This window comes from Tenrec ecaudatus, chromosome 10 (assembly GCF_050624435.1).
Source record: "Tenrec ecaudatus isolate mTenEca1 chromosome 10, mTenEca1.hap1, whole genome shotgun sequence".
Taxonomy (NCBI): Eukaryota; Metazoa; Chordata; class Mammalia; order Afrosoricida; family Tenrecidae; genus Tenrec; species Tenrec ecaudatus.
In genome coordinates this window covers 73,791,320-73,809,826 of record NC_134539.1, presented here as the reverse complement: position 1 = coordinate 73,809,826, position 18,507 = coordinate 73,791,320, and the positions used below count along the sequence as shown (strand labels likewise).

The 18,507-nt window shown below is 43.3% G+C and overlaps 2 non-coding genes across 2 annotated transcripts; both read right to left on the bottom strand.

Annotated features, from left to right (window-relative positions):
- Window positions 1–1,296: 1,296 nt before the first annotated feature.
- LOC142460628 (small nucleolar RNA SNORA48) lies at window positions 1,297–1,434 on the bottom strand. Its single transcript, XR_012786800.1, has one exon. It is a non-coding gene; the product is annotated as a small nucleolar RNA SNORA48 (small nucleolar RNA).
- A 3,950-nt stretch (window positions 1,435–5,384) lies between these two features.
- Window positions 5,385–5,514, bottom strand: LOC142460523 (small nucleolar RNA SNORA31). The gene has a single exon (XR_012786713.1). It is a non-coding gene; the product is annotated as a small nucleolar RNA SNORA31 (small nucleolar RNA).
- Window positions 5,515–18,507: the final 12,993 nt, after the last annotated feature.

The window sequence follows — 18,507 nt, the reverse complement described above, 5'->3', positions numbered from 1 at the left end:
TGGAAGCCCTATGGGGGTGTTCCATTCTGTCCTGCGATGTTGCTGAGTCACAACTGACTTGGTGGCAATAGATATTTTTTCTTTTTTTTTTTAAATGTTTTTATTTTTTTACTTATTTTATGGGAGAGGAGATATTTTTTCTTCTGCATGCCACCTAACTTTTTTTTTCGTCCTTTAAATTCAACAGTCAATTTTTTTTCTCCATTGAATTTGTTCAGTTGTATCTTTTTTTTCCAACCGTTTTATTGGCACCTATTTTACAGATCATGAAATTAAAAAAAATAGTGTTATTGGGGACTCATACAACTCTCAGCACAATTTATCCATCCATTGTGTCAGGCACATTTGTTGCCATAATCATTTTCTTTTTCTCAAAAAATTTTTTTTGCCATCATTTTCAGAACATTTTCTTTCTACTTAAGTCCTTTGTATCAGTTCCTCATTTTCCCCTCTCTCCCTCATGAACCCTTGATAATTTATAAATTATCATTATTTTTTCATGTCTTACACTGACCGATGTCTCCCTTCACCCACTTTTCTGTAGTCCGTCAGATCATGCAGTTCAATCGTTCCATCATCCAATCCTGTCAAGGAGAATTGTACACTCATCTCCACATCAATTTTAGAGCGAGCAGCACCCCCCAAGGTCACATCACCTTTAAAATGAGGTGTGCAGTCCCGGTTAGTTCTCGTGGTCCCTCCTGAACAGTCTATTTCAATTAATTAGTCAGTTTGTTTGTTTGTTTTGAACCACAAGAGCATTTATTAACCTCAACAGCGGCAGGTTGGTTGTACTCCTCCCAACAATCCTGAGATAAATACCATTTAAACAGTTTACGGGTGAAACGTGGAGCATTAAATCCCTTATAGATCATACTGACAATTAAACAGAGACGTTAACAATTAAACTCAGTCTGGTTGCTGATTTCAAGTATTGCTCCTCAGAGAAAAGCTACCTCTATGGGCTACCAACACAGGTGACTCCTGAGTCCTGCCAGGGGTTGAACCCATGGATTAAAGTCTTGAAAGCCAATTGCAATCCGTGTCACCACACCTTCCAGGAAGTCTTATAAATATCCACAACCCACTGCACCACAGCCACATCCACTGCACCACAGCCACACCCACTGCACCATAGCCACACCCATGGCACCACAGCCACACCCACTGCACCACAGCCACACCCACTGCACCTGAGCCAGGAATGCTCTATAGACACGTGGACCTTGGAATGGAATTCTACAAGAAACCTTCTGATTACCTTTGCCCAGAAATGAAGAGTCAGATAACACACTTTTATGTGCCCTCGGCATGAGACAGCTCTGGCCACAATCAAGCTATAGGATGAACAAAGGGCTGCCAGTCTGCTCTGCCCCTGCCTGATTTAAGAGTTCCACCACCAATCAGGTGTCTCTTTGTCCTCAGCCAGGGGAAACAGTCTATTTTTAAAAGAGCTTGACAGTATGCTTTCTCCAGCTATATTGTTGTTGTGAAGCACCATTGGGTCCGTTCTGACCCATAGCAACCCGACGCACAAGGAAACGCTGCCCAGTGAAACATTACGGAGCAGATCAGGAGTAGTCAACAATCTGGGCACAGATGGTTTCCATTCATCTCGATGCTCTAAGTGTACCATTGTTTATCCCACTTTCTCCCAGTGCTCCTGTTGCCATTCCTCCTTTCCTAACCCCACAGCTGTGGATAAATACTGCTCTTTTGATCTTAAATGGTTGATGATTCTGACATGGGGGTGACTTCAAAGACCACAATTGTGGGGTCCCACCAATCTACACAACCAGTAAAAGCCTGGTCCTACTTTTGCAGAGTAAAATAACTACATGCCAGCAAGGGAAAGGAAAAGCAAGAGTATGAAATCCCCTATAAATACTATGACTTTGAGTCTTTCTGTCTACAGGAACTATTAGAACAAGAAATGTATTCAGATATCTGGTTTTGCTTAATTATCCATCACACTGAGAGAGTATCCTGAGAGTCACAATTGATGACCCCCTGGAATGTGTCAAACTGAGTTGGTTGATAACCCGACAACCGCTACAGAAACAGAATCTGAACTCATGTATGCAGTCTTCTCTGGTTATATGGCTTGAGAAATAACGCACAAGACAGAGTTATTGAGCTGTTTATTTAAATCATTGAAAACGCCTGCATCTCAGGAAAAGACTCATTAAAATGTATATATAGACATAAATCAAAGATATGTCGATATCAAATGGTAGCAACACATTTTGATATTTTTGTTTAAGGAAGGTTTCTATGATTTCTGTAGTAATTGTTTCTAAAAAGGAAAGAAAGAAAACACCTGTACCTAGAAGCAAATTTGTCTAACAAAGACTGGTTGCACAGGAAAAACGTGTCATTCTGTGAAAGGAAATTAAAGAGAAGGAAGTCAATATGTCATTTGAATGGTGGAGTGTGAGAAAACGTGAGGGTCAAAGGCCCATAAATCTGAGTGAAGGTGGGGGAATCACACCTAATTACAGAGCTCCAGGAAGAACTACAATCAACATTCTCATTGGTTACGGTGATTGAGATCAAAAGCAAAGAGCGATCTTTAATGTTATTGGTTACATGAATACAACTGGGCACACCATGGGGCCAAAAGACGCAACTACAAAGGTTCATCATTCAAGGAAAGGGAGACTCACAGGACTGTCTAAAACCACTGGCAAAGTCACATGATGACCGTTGTTGGAACAGATTGTTAACCGTTGCCTTGCTGAGAGCCGTCGATCTCCTGGAGATCTAAAGAGCTTGAAGAGTTTGATGAAATCGGCTTGTAGTCAGAGCCTAACCACAAACCCTTCAAAATAATTTTTTTAAGGTTGATTCCTTAGAATCAGGTTTGAATCTCTGTAAAAGACTCACTCAGAGTTTTTAGAATCAGATCAGCCATAATTTATTTTAGGCCAGATGTGTCCCTTTGACTTCATATTCCAAATTTCTTTCTTCTGCTCTGAAGAGCACCCGGGCTTCCAAGATGCCATCCAGGCAAAAGGTAAGCTGGCTAAAGGCAAGCTGGGCCCCTGCTGTCTCCATTGTGTTTCTGTGACATTCAGGAACACTGCCAATACCCATCCCATCACCACTGGTTTAGCATTTAACATCCATTTATGCAATCTTAAGTGGGAAAGGGTGACATTATCAAGACAATATCATTGCCCAATCATATTCCTCTCTTACCCTCCTCTCCAAGGTTAGCTGAGATCCCCCCCTCACCCCCATCAAAAGATGGTCACTTAAATAAAACCCTAATGCAGTATAGCACCAATGAAACACACAACTTTCCTCTAGTTCTTGAACGCTTCCTTCCCGCCACTATCATCATCCCAATTCTACCTTACAAATCCGACTAGACCAGAGCAGGTACACTGGTACAGATAGGAATTGGAACCACAGGGAATCCAGGACAGATGATCCCTATAGGACCAGTGGTGTGAGTGGTGATACTGGGAGGGAGGAGGGAAGGTGGGATGTGGGATACAGAAGGATTTCTCCCAAGCTGTCTCCCCTAAATATATGCCAAACAGCTGCTTGCAAATGACTATACACTTGGAGGTCATCAGAAGTAGATCAAAGGTTATTCTCCCTGAGAATAATCAGCCATCTAGAGCAAGCAGTCACCACAGTTTATCCCACAACAAGTAGGGCCCACTCCCTTCTGATAAGAATAGTAGTTGTCTGTTTCCTTGTAGGAGACCCAAGAGAGGTCAAACCTGCCCAAGGATGACTAAGGCTAGGCTGCCATCTTGAATCTAGGATCCACCCATCTCTTCTTCCTATTGCGTGTATTTCCCTAGACCACCCCCTCTCATTACTGTATAACTTATAGCACAACCCATTTCTGTGATATATGTCCTCACCTGTAATTAGGGGACTTGCATGTCCCCAGAGAAGATAAAAGTCTGGGCTAGCATTAAAGATCTCTCTCTCTCCTTCAACGTGGAACACCAAGTGGGGCTGAGGTGAGCATGCTACCATGAATTGTGTCTGACTATTTATTTCAATATTTCTCTTCTATCTCTCATGCTCTCTATAACTTTACTATGATCTTTACTTATTATCGCTCTACAATTGCACCTACCGGACTCATAATGATGTTTTAGGGGCTGGCTTCCCCTGACAGTGGGGTAGAAAGGGGGAACCAATTACAAGGGTCTACAAATAACCTCCTCCCTGGGGGATGGACAACAGAACAGTGGGTGAAAGGTGATGGCAGACAGTGTAAGACATGACAAAATAATAATAATTTATAAATTATCAAGGGTTCATGAGGGTGGAGGGGGGGAGCAGGGCGGGAGGGGAAAAATGAGGTGCTGAAACCAAGGACTCAAGTAGAAAGAAAATGTTTTAAGAATGATGATGGCAACAAATGCACAGATGTGCTTGACACAATGGATGGATTGATGGATTATGATAAGAGTTGTATGAGCCCCCAGTAAAATGGTTTTAAAAAAATAAAATAAAATCCTAAGAAAAAGTCCATTTCTAAGTCTGCAAAGTCTGTGGGTTGTTAGAAAAACTGTTGGCAATAGATGATGGTGATGACTCCCGGGGTGAAAATCACCTACATCACTGAATTAGGCTCTTAAAAACGGCAGCTCTGACTATCACAAAATCTCCAACGTTATGCAGAATAACTATCGAAGAGAAAACAATCAATAACAAGCATCATGTTTTGACTTTAGGTTTTCTTACCCACGAACCAAATATTCATTATAAAGTAATTCTTAACAAAAATTAGTTCTCCGGTGGTTCTTCTTTCCCATGCCGTTGCTAATCTGTTCTTTCTTGTCCCAAGCCACCAAGATGATTAAGTATGAATTTCTAAAGGTTTTGCTAGGCTGAGAGTCAGAGACCACATCATGGCCTGATATCAATTGGTCTCACTAAAAAAAAGGGGTTGGGGAACACAGGGCTTAACCAACCATGTTAAGATCAGCAAATGATTGATCTATATTTCTCCCTCTTTTTCTCTTTAAAGGCATTGGGGTAGTTAGATTATTGTGCCAACCTGGCTGATAAACACATGTGGGGTTAATTGAAGGGCAGAGGGATACATGGCTCAGTGAGCTTCGCCCTTCTAGTTCTTGGGTCTCTTGCTTTGTGGTTGCTGGACCAGGGCACAGCTGCCTTAGCAGTTCCCTGCTTCAACTTCCCCAAAGCGAAGCCACGTGGATCTACCCCGATGCAGCCCTGGGTGCTGGAGCAGCTGTGTGGAGACCCCTGCCAGCGCTGAGATGCTTACACGCTCACTGACTCGGCTTTCCTCCGCAGTCGGCACCATTGCATGTGCTTTGTGAGCTGGAGGAGGACTTTGTGGATTGGTGTCGGACATATGGGTTGTTTTTTTTTTTTCTTTTCATCACTGTCCTCCCCTATTCAATCATGGCTGCCACAGGCAGGCAGGCAGAAAGCGCGAGGACATTCTCTCTTGCATCTGTAGGAAACCTTAAGAGCAGACAGTAACTGCTCCAGGTCTGTCAATAGATGCTTAGGACATATGGGTTAATGTTGGACTTGTGGGCTTGGGCAGCACTGGGTTTGGATGTTTTCTTGATGTGCACTTAACCTTTATATAAAACTCTCTCTTATACATGAGTTTCTGTGGATTTGTTTCTCTAAAGCACCCAGACTAGCACAGGCCTCATTGTACCTAGCATACTTTGAGCCATTTCTTTTTTCCTGGAATCACAATGGTGTCCCTCTAGGTACAATGACCACTCTCCTGGTAGTTGGCCACTTGGGGTGGTTTGTGTGTTGTTATCATGCTGGAAACTATGGCGCCACTACTTTAAATCTTCCACGCGATGGCTTGGCTTCAGCGTAGCTTCCAGACGACAAACAGAGCAGAAGGGAGAGCTGGTCCCCTCCTGAGAAGCGAGTCAGGGAAAACCTCACAGAAAACAGTGGACCACCATCTGATAGACTGCTGTGAGATGACCACCTCAGGGTGGAAGGCACTTGAATTGCGGCGAAGGAAGAACTGCCTCCTTACAGTGGAGTCAACTTCAACGACGTCGGCGGAGCAAGACTTCAGAGCCTTCCTTTGTGGATGGGGCCTGACTCAAAATGAGAGCCAACTGTTGCGGACATCCGTTCACCTTTAGAATGTGGGATGCGGATGGCAGACTGGGCGTTGTTTTCTTCTGTAGTCAATAGGGTCATGTGTCCATTTGCATGTATGATAGCTGCGCAGAGCAAACTTTGTGTTCCAAAGTCATGGACTATTGGTGGTTTTAAACAATGGCAACGTGGTGTCAATGACACAGCCACAAGAGCAACGCTATAACTACTTCAGCAAGTTCTCTCAAATCATTCCACCAACTATTCTTTTATTTTTTCAATTAGAAAATATTCATTGTAATTCAACAAAATGTGATCTGTCAAAATTAGAAGGTTGTCGCTAACATAGTATTGGGCATTTATACTAGTGTATTGTTGGTAGGTGCCATTGAGTCAGCTCGGACCCATAGTGACCCTGTGTATAATAGAACGAAGCACTGCTTACTTAGTCTTCTGCAATTCTGACCACAGTGCTTATGTTTGAGCCCATTGCTTCAGCCAGTGGGTCAATCTACCTCGTTAACAGTCTCTTTTTCATTAACCCTCTATCCAGCATGACGTCCTTCTGCAGAAACTTCCCCCTTTTGCTAACATGCCCAAAGAACTTGAGATGAAATTTCACCACTTCTCAGGAGCATTCTGGCTGAACTTCTTCCAAGTCAGGTTTGTTTGTTCTTCTGGGCATCCATGATACTTTCTATATTCTCCACCAAGATTCTAATTCGAATGCACCAACTCATCTCCAATTTATTGTCTGGCTTTCACAAACATATATGGTAATTGAAAATACCATGGTTTGGGTCAGTATGTTAGGCAGGTTTCTCTAGAGAAGCAAAACCAGGACACGAATGATTAGATAGATAGATAGATAGATAGATAGATAGATAGATAGATAGATAGATAGATTTATACAGCACGAAGGAATATAACAGCTATAGTCCACACAGCAGTACAGAAGACTCAGTTTAACTCACTTCTGTGGAACATTTAATATACTGGACCTCCTTCAACTGACATGGGCTGCCAGGTCCAAGGTCAAAGAAGCAGACAGCTGAGTCTTCCCTCAGGCAATGCAGGCAGAGTCAGCCCAAGGCAGCAAACAGCAGGTCAGGGCACCAACAGTCAGCAGCTCAGGAGGTTAGCTAAGCAGACCTGGATGGGATATCCAACTCAAGTAGTGCAAGATAACAGGATCCACCAGCCTCAAGCTCAAGCAATGTACACACCATTAGCATGGTGAAGCAGGTCTTGAAGGAACCTTAAACTCTAGCAACACAATACAAGGGTTGGCTGTCCCACAGGTAGAGAAACAAATTGATAGAGATGGAGAGTAGATCCTTGCTTGATCTCTGCCTCATGGTAGTTTTTCTTCTTTGGCTAACCAGAGGTCAGATATGTCCATGCAGTTTACTAGATTATTTTCTGGAAAGACTATGGGAAGTTAAATTTTTCATTATTTGTTTGGTTGCTGTCTTTTGTTATTCCTGTTTGAAATGGTGAAAATGAAATTGGTTAATGTATATTTTGGGCTCAGGGTAGAAATTTCCCCTTGAATTTCTCAGAGATGTTTAGTGAAAATGGCTGACACAAAGTCAAAATGACTGACAGAAAGCCTGGCTCTAGCTTGATGGTGTCAGAGACCTGATTCCATACTTTGTATCCATGGAATAGTTTAAATAAGGATTAAGATAAACTAAATAAGGATTGAAAAAGCCCCTACCTAGTGCTTTGTAATACTCAGGATATTTGCATTCCAAGGTACTTCCCTAGGGGTAGTTGACAGACTGAAGAAAAAATAACTCTTTTGGCTTTTTGAATCTTGAACGAGTGGTTTTTGTCAGAAGCTGGAAAACATCCGGAGCCCTAAAGAAACTTTGCTGTAGGACTGAACTGTTAGAGGGAGCCTGTGGGCTGGCTGAAATGCTTGCTAAGTGACCACCTGGGTCCACTTGTTGAGTGGAAGTTAGAGAAATGCAGCAATAAAGAGACAGGTGGAGTCTGGCCACTGACACCATGGACCTGGTTTACAGGAACTAGAGGAGAAGATGAAACGGGGGGTGGGGGGAGTGGGGGGGCTGACAGGTCGGAAGTTCATGACCCAGCCCAGAGGGGCTAGAGTTGTTGAGAATTTGTGATGGGGCTCATGGTCTAAAGGCAAGGCAGCCACGGGGCACCCTGGTGAGGCTAAATGAGGCAGCCTACACTGAGTTGACCAGAACCTGGCCAAATGAAGAGAAGATTTTTGAGCCCGTGAACTGGTACATACTGCTGCTGACTTTATGGACGGCCTGTCCTGATTTGACTTTGCTTATGGATGTGGCCTTCACTACCCCAAATGGGGTGGATAAAGGCACGAAGTGACTGGCTTACAAACTTTCATAGGTGGGGGAATATAGTCATAGGAATATGTTCATAGGATTATGGTGTAGGTGTTCACATAAGTATAGGATATTTTTGTTTTGTTCACTTATAGAATGTTATGTTCAAATGAGGGTGGCACATATTGAATTGTATGCATTTTCATTTTACCCTGTTAGGTACAGATGCGATTTTATTATCATTTGTGTAAAAATTATATATGGCTAAAGAGTTGTGTGAAAGTGTCAAGTTGACAAGGGGTGGCCTGTGGTAGTTACATAATCTGCTGTCAATGTGAGACTTAAGAGTGCAGGAGTGGAGGTTAGCCTGTCAGTCAGGTCGAAGCTTGATGATCTCATTTGGAGGCACTAAGGAGATAAAGAGCTTGCTGGAGTCAGGACACACGCTCACTCCCTGTGAGACATTACTGACAACGAGCCCGATAGAGCTATGCTGATGCAGCCAGAGCCCTGGAGCCGAAGGAGCCACATGGAGACCTCTGCCAGTGCTGAGATGTTTACAATGCCACTGGAACCGCAAGATTTTCCACCCACTGGCCTGTGATCTTCCTGTATTTGGTGTCATTGCATGTGTTTCATGAGTCTGAAGAGGACTTTATAGATTGGTATTGGAGCTATGGGCTAATATCAGACTTACGGACTTGATCTGGACTGGACTGGGATGTTTTCTCAATATTCCATTACTCTTTGATATAGAACTCTCTCTTACACATATATGAATGTCTCTGTATTTGTTTCCCTAGTCTACCCAGACTAACACGGTCAGGTACACCTACCTCAAAGCAATATTTTTGCTCTTTAACACTTTAAATTTGTTTTATGCAGTGGATTTGCCCAATACAATACATCATTGACTTCTGGGTTGCTGCTTCCATGAGTATTGATTGCAGATACAAGTAAAATGAGTCTTCCCACCTTCAATCTTGTCTCTGTTCCTCATGATGTTATCAATCAGTTCGGTTACGAGGCTTTCTGTTCTCTTTCATTGAGTTGTAACCCATATTTGGAGGCTGTAGTCTTTGCTCTTCTTCCTTAAGAGCTTCAAGTCCTTTTCCCTTCCAGCAAGCAATGTTGTTTCATCTACCTAGCTCAGGTTATCACAAGCCTTCTTCCAAATCCCATGGCGCATTCTTCTTTACACAGTCCAGCCCCAGCATGCAGACTGAGTGAGGATGGTGATCGGATGCAACCGTGACGCACACCTTTTCTGATTTTCAACTAGGCAGTATATTCATGTTCTGTTTGAGCTACCTCTTGGTCTATGTCTAGATTCTGCATAAACACAATGAAGTGTTCTGGAATCCCCATGCTTTTCAGTGCTATCCTTAGTTTGTTATAACTCAATGAAACACCAGTAACCATCTTCCTGGTATTCTCGAGCAAGATCCATCAGGTGTCAGCAATGACACCCTCTTCTGAATCCAGCTTGAATTTCTGGCAGCTCCCTGCTGATGTAGTGTTACAACCAGTTTTGAATTCTCTTCAGCAAATTTTACTTGCACGTGATATTAATGGTATTGTTTGATAACTTCCACATTCTATTGGGATCACCTTTCTTTGTAGTGGGCACAAAGCCAGGACTGATCCAGTCAGTTGGTCAGGTAGCTTTTGTCCTAATTTCTTGGCATAGACTGGTGAGTGCTTCTAGCAATGTGTCAGTTTGTTGAAACATTTTGATTGGTATTCCAACAATGCCTGGAGTCTTTTTTTCACTAATGCCTTCAGGGTAGTTGGGACTTCTTTTTCCAATACTTTTGGAATACTTTTTTTTGCAATACTTTTCCATCTGTTTTGATCATATGCTACCTCTTGAATTTGTTGAAAGCCAGTTAATTATTTTTGATACAATGACTCTATGTAGTCCTTCCATTTTCCTTTGTTGCTTTCTGTATTACTGAATATTTTGCCCACAGAATCCTTTAGAATTGTGATCCAAGACTTGAATTTGTTTTCTTAGCTTGAGATACAAGATATTCTTTTGTTTTTCTAACTCTGGATCTTTGGAGATTTCATTATGATATTTTGTCTTCTCAAGCTGCCCTTTGACAATTTTTGTTCAGCTCTTTTCTTCCACTCACTTTAACTTCTCTACATTCAAGTGCGACCGTGGCAGCCGCCTACTCTGGTGTCAGTTTGAGGATTAAGAGTGTCTTGTCTGTAGGGGTGGAGTCTAGCCTGTCAATCTGGAGATGGCCAATGAGACCTCTGTGTGGGCGTGGCCTTCTCCTGAGAATCATGGGAAATCTGGCACTTCCTCTTTGGAGGCAGAAGACACTGCTCTCTCTCTGCTACTCCCTGGGAGACATTGCAGAAGACAAGCCACATGGAGGCAACCAGACCTCAGAAACTGGGGAAGCCACAGAGAGACCCCTGCCAGCACTGAGATCTTTCCAGTAACACTGGATCCGAAGACTTTCTACCCACTGGCCTGTGATCTTCTGCATTCGGCGTCATTGCATGTGTTTCATGAATCTGAAGAGGATTTCATAGATTGATATCAGACATATGGGCTAATATCAGTCTATGGCCTTGGCCTGGACTGGGTTGGGATGTTTTCTCACTGTTCAATTCCTCTTTTATAAACCTCTCCCTTATATACAAATGAGTGTCTATGAATTTGTTTCTCTAGTCTACCCAGACTAAAACAGCAAGTTTCAGTGTCTCTTCTGACATCCACTTTTATCTTTTCTTTTTTTCATGTGTTTTCAATGTCCTTTGCCTTCTTCGTGTATGAAGACTCTATTAACTATGACTAAACTATACCCCATCTGGTCTTCAGTCACTAGTGTTCAGTGTATCAAATCAGCTTTTGGGATATTCTCTAAACGCAGGAGGGATATAGTTAAAGTTGCATTTTGACCTTCATGAACTTGTTTTTAATTTATTTAGCATCAACCTGAACTTGCAAATAAGCAATTGACTGTTCCACAATTGGTCCCTGGCCTTGTTTTGGCTAGTGATATTCAGCTTCACCCTTGACTCTTCCCACAGATGCAGTCAATTTGATTTCTGTGTCTTCCATCTGGAAAAGTCTATATGTACAGTCTCTGTTTATGTTGTTGACAAAGGTATTTTCAATGAAAAGTCATTGTCTTGCAAAATTCTATCATTTGAGCTCCAGTTTTGTTTCTATTATCTAACGTCTTGTCCTTCCTCCTTGTTTTCAACTTTCTCATTCCAATCACCAATAATAATCAATGCATCTTAACTGCATAATTAATCAATTTCAGACTGAAGAAGTTGGCTGAATTCTTTAATTTCATCATTGGCTTTAGTGGCAGATTGTGGTAGTCACCTAATCTGGTGTCAATTTAAGGATTAAGAGTATAGGGGTGGAGTCTAGGCTGTCAATCTGGAGAGAGCCAAGGAGACTTCTGTCTGGGCATGGTCTCCTGAGAATTCTGGGAAATCTGATACTTCCATCTTGGAGGCAGAAGACACCTCTCTCTCTGTTTGTGACTCCCTGGGAGACATTGCAGAAGACAAGCCACATGGACACAACCAGACCTCTGAAGCTGGAGAAGCCACACAGAGACCCCTCCCAGTGCAGAGATGTTTCCAATGACACTGGATCCAAAGACTTTCTACCCACTGACCTGAGATCTTCTGCTTTCGGCATCTTTGCATGGGTTTCATGAATCTGAAGAGGACTTTAAGGATTGATATCGGAAATATGGGCTAATACCGGATTTATGGCCTTAATCTGGACTGGGCTGGGATGTTTTCTCAATGTTTGATTGCTCTTGTATATAAATCTCTTTCTTATACACACGTGTGTCCATGGATTTGTTTCTCTAGTCTACCCAGCCTAACACACTGATGTATAAAGTTGCATAATAGTTGTGCATATTAACCTATCACAGACAACATTGAACTTCAGGATAGATCTTGAAATGCCCATTTTGACAATGAATGAAACCTGTTACTCTTCAACGTGTTGATCCTGGCATGTGATTTTCAGATTCAGAATAGCCAATACCAGTTCATTTCAGCTCACTAATTCTTATGACTATAGTTCCATTTCATTTTTGACAACTTCCGATATTTTTTTAAGATTTGTACTTCGTACATTCCAGGGTCAGAGGATTAGCCGATGTTTTCAGGTGTCTCTTCTCATTGACTTGTGCCCTGTCAGCCAATGAAAGGCCTGCTTTCACTAAGCGTGACTCCGCTGTGAGGAAGCAGCTCTCCCCACTCCTGTTTTGCGTGCCTTCCATCCTGATGAGCTCATCAGGTTCATCTTCAGACAGTGTCTCACAGCTAGACATAGATGTTTCAGCGGCTAATCCCTTAGAAGCAGACCACCTATTCTTTTCTTCCCAGTCTATCTTCATCTGGAAGCGCTGAATAAACCTGTCGGGAACCCTGCTGGTATTTGAGATACTGGTGGCATCGCTTCCACCATGACAGACGCACACAAACCATCACAGTACAACAAACCAACAGACACATGATGGGTCTGCATTTGAGGCAATTGAAAAAGACCTAGCTTTTGGTTAGGTGCATCTTAGTCCATCTTGGGGGTCCCAGCAGACTCTATCCTCCCGGTAAGCCTGGCCTCTTTTATAATTTGTGAGTTCAATTCCGCATTTCTCTGTCCAGGACCTTCTCACGTGCTCCTTTCGGAGCAGTGGGCAGTGGTAGCTGGGCACCATCTAGTTCTTCTGGTCTCTGGGTGGTGGAGACAGATGTTTGTGTGGTCCACGGTCTAGTGGACTAAATGTTTCTACATGTCTTTGATTTTCACCATTCCTCTTTCCTCCAGCCTGGGAGAGACCAATAGTTGCTGCTCATAAGCTTTTAAGACCCCAGTTATTATTCACCAAATTCGGATGTAACTCTTCAACTTTGTGAACTGTGTGATGTCACTTGGCCTTGGTGTCCCCTGACAGTAGGGCCCTGACCCTCCGGGTCCAGTGACTCATTCCTTCAAGTTGCTTGGGTAGACCTGAGCAGGTTCACAACTTTGTCCTCTGCGGGTTCCACCACACTCGTGAGTATATTTGCAGGAAAAGTAAATATGCACATATGAATATCCCCTGTCAAACCTCTATATATTCATGAGTACATTCCCAACCTCCCTCTCCTACCAGTTCAACCTGTGCCAGATAAAGCTTTTTTATAACTCAACTCCAGAAGCTATCATTTTATAGACTCCTTGGTCTTCTCGTCCCATGTTGTGTCCTGTTCATAGGGTCCTGCTTCTACCAGATCTGGCAACCAGGATTTGAATCCCAGGGGGGCCTCTTCTATATGATACAAGGGATCCATCAAGCAACTTTCTCATCAATCTGCCTTTACGGGGAACTGTATGCAAGATCATTGCACCTTTCCCAGGCTCAGCCTCCTTCGTCCCAACCAAGTGTGAACCCAAGCAAAACCCAGAACACCAAACTCACTGTCATCCAGCTGGTTCCGACTCATCTTGACCCTCAGACACAGGGTGGAATTGCCCTGGTGGGTTTCTGAGACGATGTGCAGGAGCAGGAAGCCTCCTCTTTACCTGGTGGCTTTTAAACCGCTGACCTTGTTGTGAGCAGACAGCACGTCACTACTGTGTCACCAGGGCTCCCAGAACCCAAGCCAGTGAGGAGCAAATCGCTAGTTGGGACTCCAGTTCTCTGTGCTGGCCAGGCTGGGCTAGGGGGAGAGTTCTACTCTGGTCTCTGCCTTGACATTGTTTCTCAAGAGGGTTTCCTGTGTGTGTTAATGTACACCGGACTCCTCAAGGCCCTAAAAGTAGGAATGCCCTCGTGTACATCTTGGGGCGGAGAGAGGGTCTTTAGAAAAGACCTGCTGCAGAGATGTTAAAAGACTGCGTGCACCAAAAATTAAGTGGATTCCTGCCCCTCCCCCGAAAAGAATTTGTTTCAAAGGATGACATTGATTCTGCAGCTCCGGGAGATGGACATATCTGATCAGAGCACACGGGAGCAGATGAAAGGGCAGGAGGAGAGAGTGGAACACAGCCTGGCCCACCAGGCCGTGAGGATGATGTTCCTGAGTAGAGCAGCCAGTCCACAGAGAGAACAACATGGCTGGCCCCACTATGAGACATGATGCCCCTCAGTGACTAAGGGCGATACAGGGGACAGCACTGGAGACACAGTGTGGGAATTGCACCTGACCTGATCCCACCACACCGAGGCAAAGCACTGGGGGAGTGCAGTGGAACAGCAAGGGAATGGAGTGGCAAGGTCCCCAGGGAATGCTGAAAGTGGACTTTGGGGCCAGGATGTGGTGCCCCAACAGACTGGACTGGAAAACGCTCCTAAGGGCCAGCAAACGATCCCTGAACTAACTACAAGCCAAAAAAAAAAAAAAAAAGACTGCGTGCAACTATAAAAACATCACAAAAATATCCTCCCAGAGGCCTCCTCAGAAAGTAAGGCTCTACTCCTGACCCCTCACAGACAGTCTTCATCGTTGCGGTTTGCTACCCTCTTGTGCACCAAAATATCCAATTTCTGGTCTGACTGCTCTTCCTTCCCTTAGCACAATTCACCAGTGTTCAAGAGAGTTTTTTTTGGGACCACCCGTGCCCAAGGTGACGAGTGGAATAATACAAAAAGGTGTGACAGGACCAGGCTCCCAAGCAGTCAGTTAACCCTGCATATTCACGGACAAACTCTAGGGGCTTCCGGGCCATCTGTATTTTGACCTAGTCTCTCGCAGAATTCTTCTGTAGAGGAAAATCTGTATTGAAAACTCCAAAGGGGAGAAGTCAAAGGCTTTAGCGCTGCTGGGAGGGGTTATTAGAAGAACGGAAGAGTAGAGGGTTCCTCCTCCGTTTCTTGCACAGAATGGGGGTGGAGAAAGGCAGTCACTTCCTAGAGCCCGGGGTCACCTCGGATGAAAGGCAGTAGACCCACGTTGGTGGGGGAGGGAGCATGACCAAGGGGCTTGAGGGAGAAGGAATCCCAAGGGCAGTCTGAAGAGGAGAGATTTCCTGGGCTCAATGCCCAGTTAATATTGGAATGGTCAAGGGCTCCCTATAGACAGGCATTCAGGCCTGCCTCTGGCTCCACTCCTACCAAAATACTCTTCTGGAAGATTGGCTACAGACGTTTAGAAGATAGGTCATTAAAAAAAATAAACAGTATTAATAATATTCATGGCCATGGCTGTCGGTAGTGTTGAATTGTTTTTGGAACCCGTTTCTGAGTTGGCTAATGCCCAGAGAAGAAAAATAACAGTGTTTAAGAGACATAAATGATAGGATTAGAACAAGTAGCTATCAAGATGATGAGTCAGGGTTTGCAAACTGATTTTGTTTTGGTCTCCCTAATTAGATGTGTGTGTGTGTGTGCATTACTGGGAATAAATTTTATGCTGTTTTTGCTTCTAGCTCTTCCTGATTAAAGAAAAAAATGTGTTAGACAGGCAAGAAGTGACCCCTTGATGGATCTATGTTGATGTGAAATAATTGGCTAGTCAATTTAAGTGAGACCAGGAAGATGTTGAGGACTACGTTTTGGTCTTTAAGGATTCACTTATTCAATAGACTTTGATCCAACCTTCATGCTAGGAAGGGAAGGTAAGTAGATACTCTCAGGGATTCAAAGTCTGTCGTCCTTAGGTGCCATCCAGTCCGTTCTGACTCATGTGACCCTCGGACACAGAACTGAGCGCTGCTATCTTCCCCATTGCTGTTGTTCACTCACCGTGTCAATCCTCCGATTATAAGCCGATCTTCCTCTTTACCAAACGTGATGTTCTTTTCCAGGGACCGATCTCTCTTCAGAACATGTCCAAAGTACCTGAGACAAAGTCTCACCATTCTTGCTTCTAAAGAGCACTCTGGTTGAACGTCCTCAAAGACAGATTTGCTTTATTTTGCTGGTAGTCAGTGGTACTTTTACAATTCTGCACCCACACCATCATTCAATTGCATCAATTCTTCTTCACCCTTCTTCATTATCCAGCTTTCACACACATAGATGGACATCGAAAATATCACGGCTTGGGTCAGGTTCACCTCGGTCCTTGGTGACATCTTTGCTCTGTAACACTGGAAAGAGATCTTGTGCCGATGATTGGCCCAGTACAATACACTTTTGGTTTCATGACTGCTGCTTCTGTGAGCAGGGATTATGAAGCCAAGTACAATTAAATCCTTCACAACTTCAGTCTTGTCTCTGTTTATCATGATGTAGTCAACGGGTCGAGTAGCGAGGATTTTTGTGTTCTTTACTTTGAGCTGTAGTCCAGAGTGGAGGCTGTAGTCTTTGATCTTCATCAGTAAATACTTCAAGTCCTCTTGCCTTTCAGCATCTCATATTAGCAGGTTGCTAATAGCAGGTTGTTCATGTGCCTCCGTTCAGTCCTGATGCCAAAGTCTGCTTCATATACTCTAGCTTCTTAAATTATTTTCCAGCATGTACACTGAGTAAGCATGGTGAAAAGATAAAACCATAGCACATGCCTTTCCTGATTTTAAATCGTGCAGTATGTCTTGGTTTTGTTTCAACAACTCCCTCTTGGTGTGTGTACACATTTTATGTGAGCACAATCAAGCATTCTGGAATCCCCACTCTTTGCAACACTATCCAGTTTTGTTTTGTTTTGAATTCACACAGTTGAGTGCCTTTGAATAGTCAAGAAAACACAACTGAACTTCTTTCTGGTATTCTCTGCTTCAGCAAGATCCATCTGATATCAGCAATGATATCCCTTGTTCCACGTCCTCTTCTGAATCCGACTTAAATTTCTGGTAGCTCCCTGTTGATGTGCTTCTACAATTACTGATGAATTATCTTTACCAATATTTTGCTTATATAAGATATTAATGATATTATCACACTCTGTTGCGCCATCTTCCTTTGGAATAGGCACAGGTATACAAGGGGGTCCCCCCACAAAAAAACCCAGAATTTATTTTTCAAAGCTATGTATTTAAATTTTTTACAAAACAACCTTATTACCTTCAAAGTACTCTGCACTACACTTAATACATTGGTCATATCGGTGATTCCATTTTTGGAAACAATTTTCAAACTCATCTGTTTGGGTGTCTGACAGTACCTCCCTCTTTTTCCCTTCACTTCTTTCTATGTCATCAAATCACTGTCCTTTCATGTCCCTATACATTTGCAGAAACAAAAATAAGTTGCATGGAGTGAGATCAGGTGAGTAAGTGTGGTGCAAGAGAGGAATGCTGTTTTTTGCAAAATCTGGCACACTGAGATAACTGTGTGAACAGGTGCATTGTCTGGCGGCAAATCAGGCCTTTTTTGCTGCGCACTGTTACACTATCTTTACAGTACTTCTAAATAGAAAGCTTGATGCTTTCTTGATGCTCTGGTGGAACAAACTCCAAATGCACTAAAAGTTGACATTTTTATCCCTTTGGGAAGTCTATGGATGTCCAGAATGAGGTGTGTCATCAATTGACATTTCACCTTTTTTTGAAACGAGAGTTTTTCCCATAGCGCTGTCCTTATAAGCTGTGTTCAACATCACAACAGATTCTACTGCATTTTTCCTCCAAACCAGAAACAAAAGTTCACAGCAGCATGCAGTTCTTTTAAATCGGCCATCAGGGTTGGGGGTAGGGTGGGGGCTGGTGGGGGTAGAGGTTGAGGAGGATCTGATCCCCAAGGCTCAATGGAAAGTAAATGTCTAGAAAAGAACGATGTAATATATGTACTAATGTGTTGGATACAATTGATGTATGAATTGTAACAGAGTTGTAAGAGCCTCCAATAAAATGATCTTAAAATAAATAATAAGAACACTTTAAATAAATAAATTGGCCATCACACACGCAAAAAGGTTTTTTGTGCTTTCATGAAAAACATTCACTGTGACCAGAGAGAACCTTCCCAGGCGAGGCCACTGGGTGCACTAACTCAGCAAGTTGCTCTATGCTGATCTACTGGGGAAAATGCGTACTACTACGAAAGCTCCGCTCTGCCCAGAGCAATTCCGATTTTTGGGAGGTACCCCTTATAGGTCTCTTCCAGTGGTTGGCCAGGGAGCTGTCTTCCATCGGTTCCTGGGGCCTTGGCATGGGCTCATGAATGCTTCTAGCACTGTATCTGTT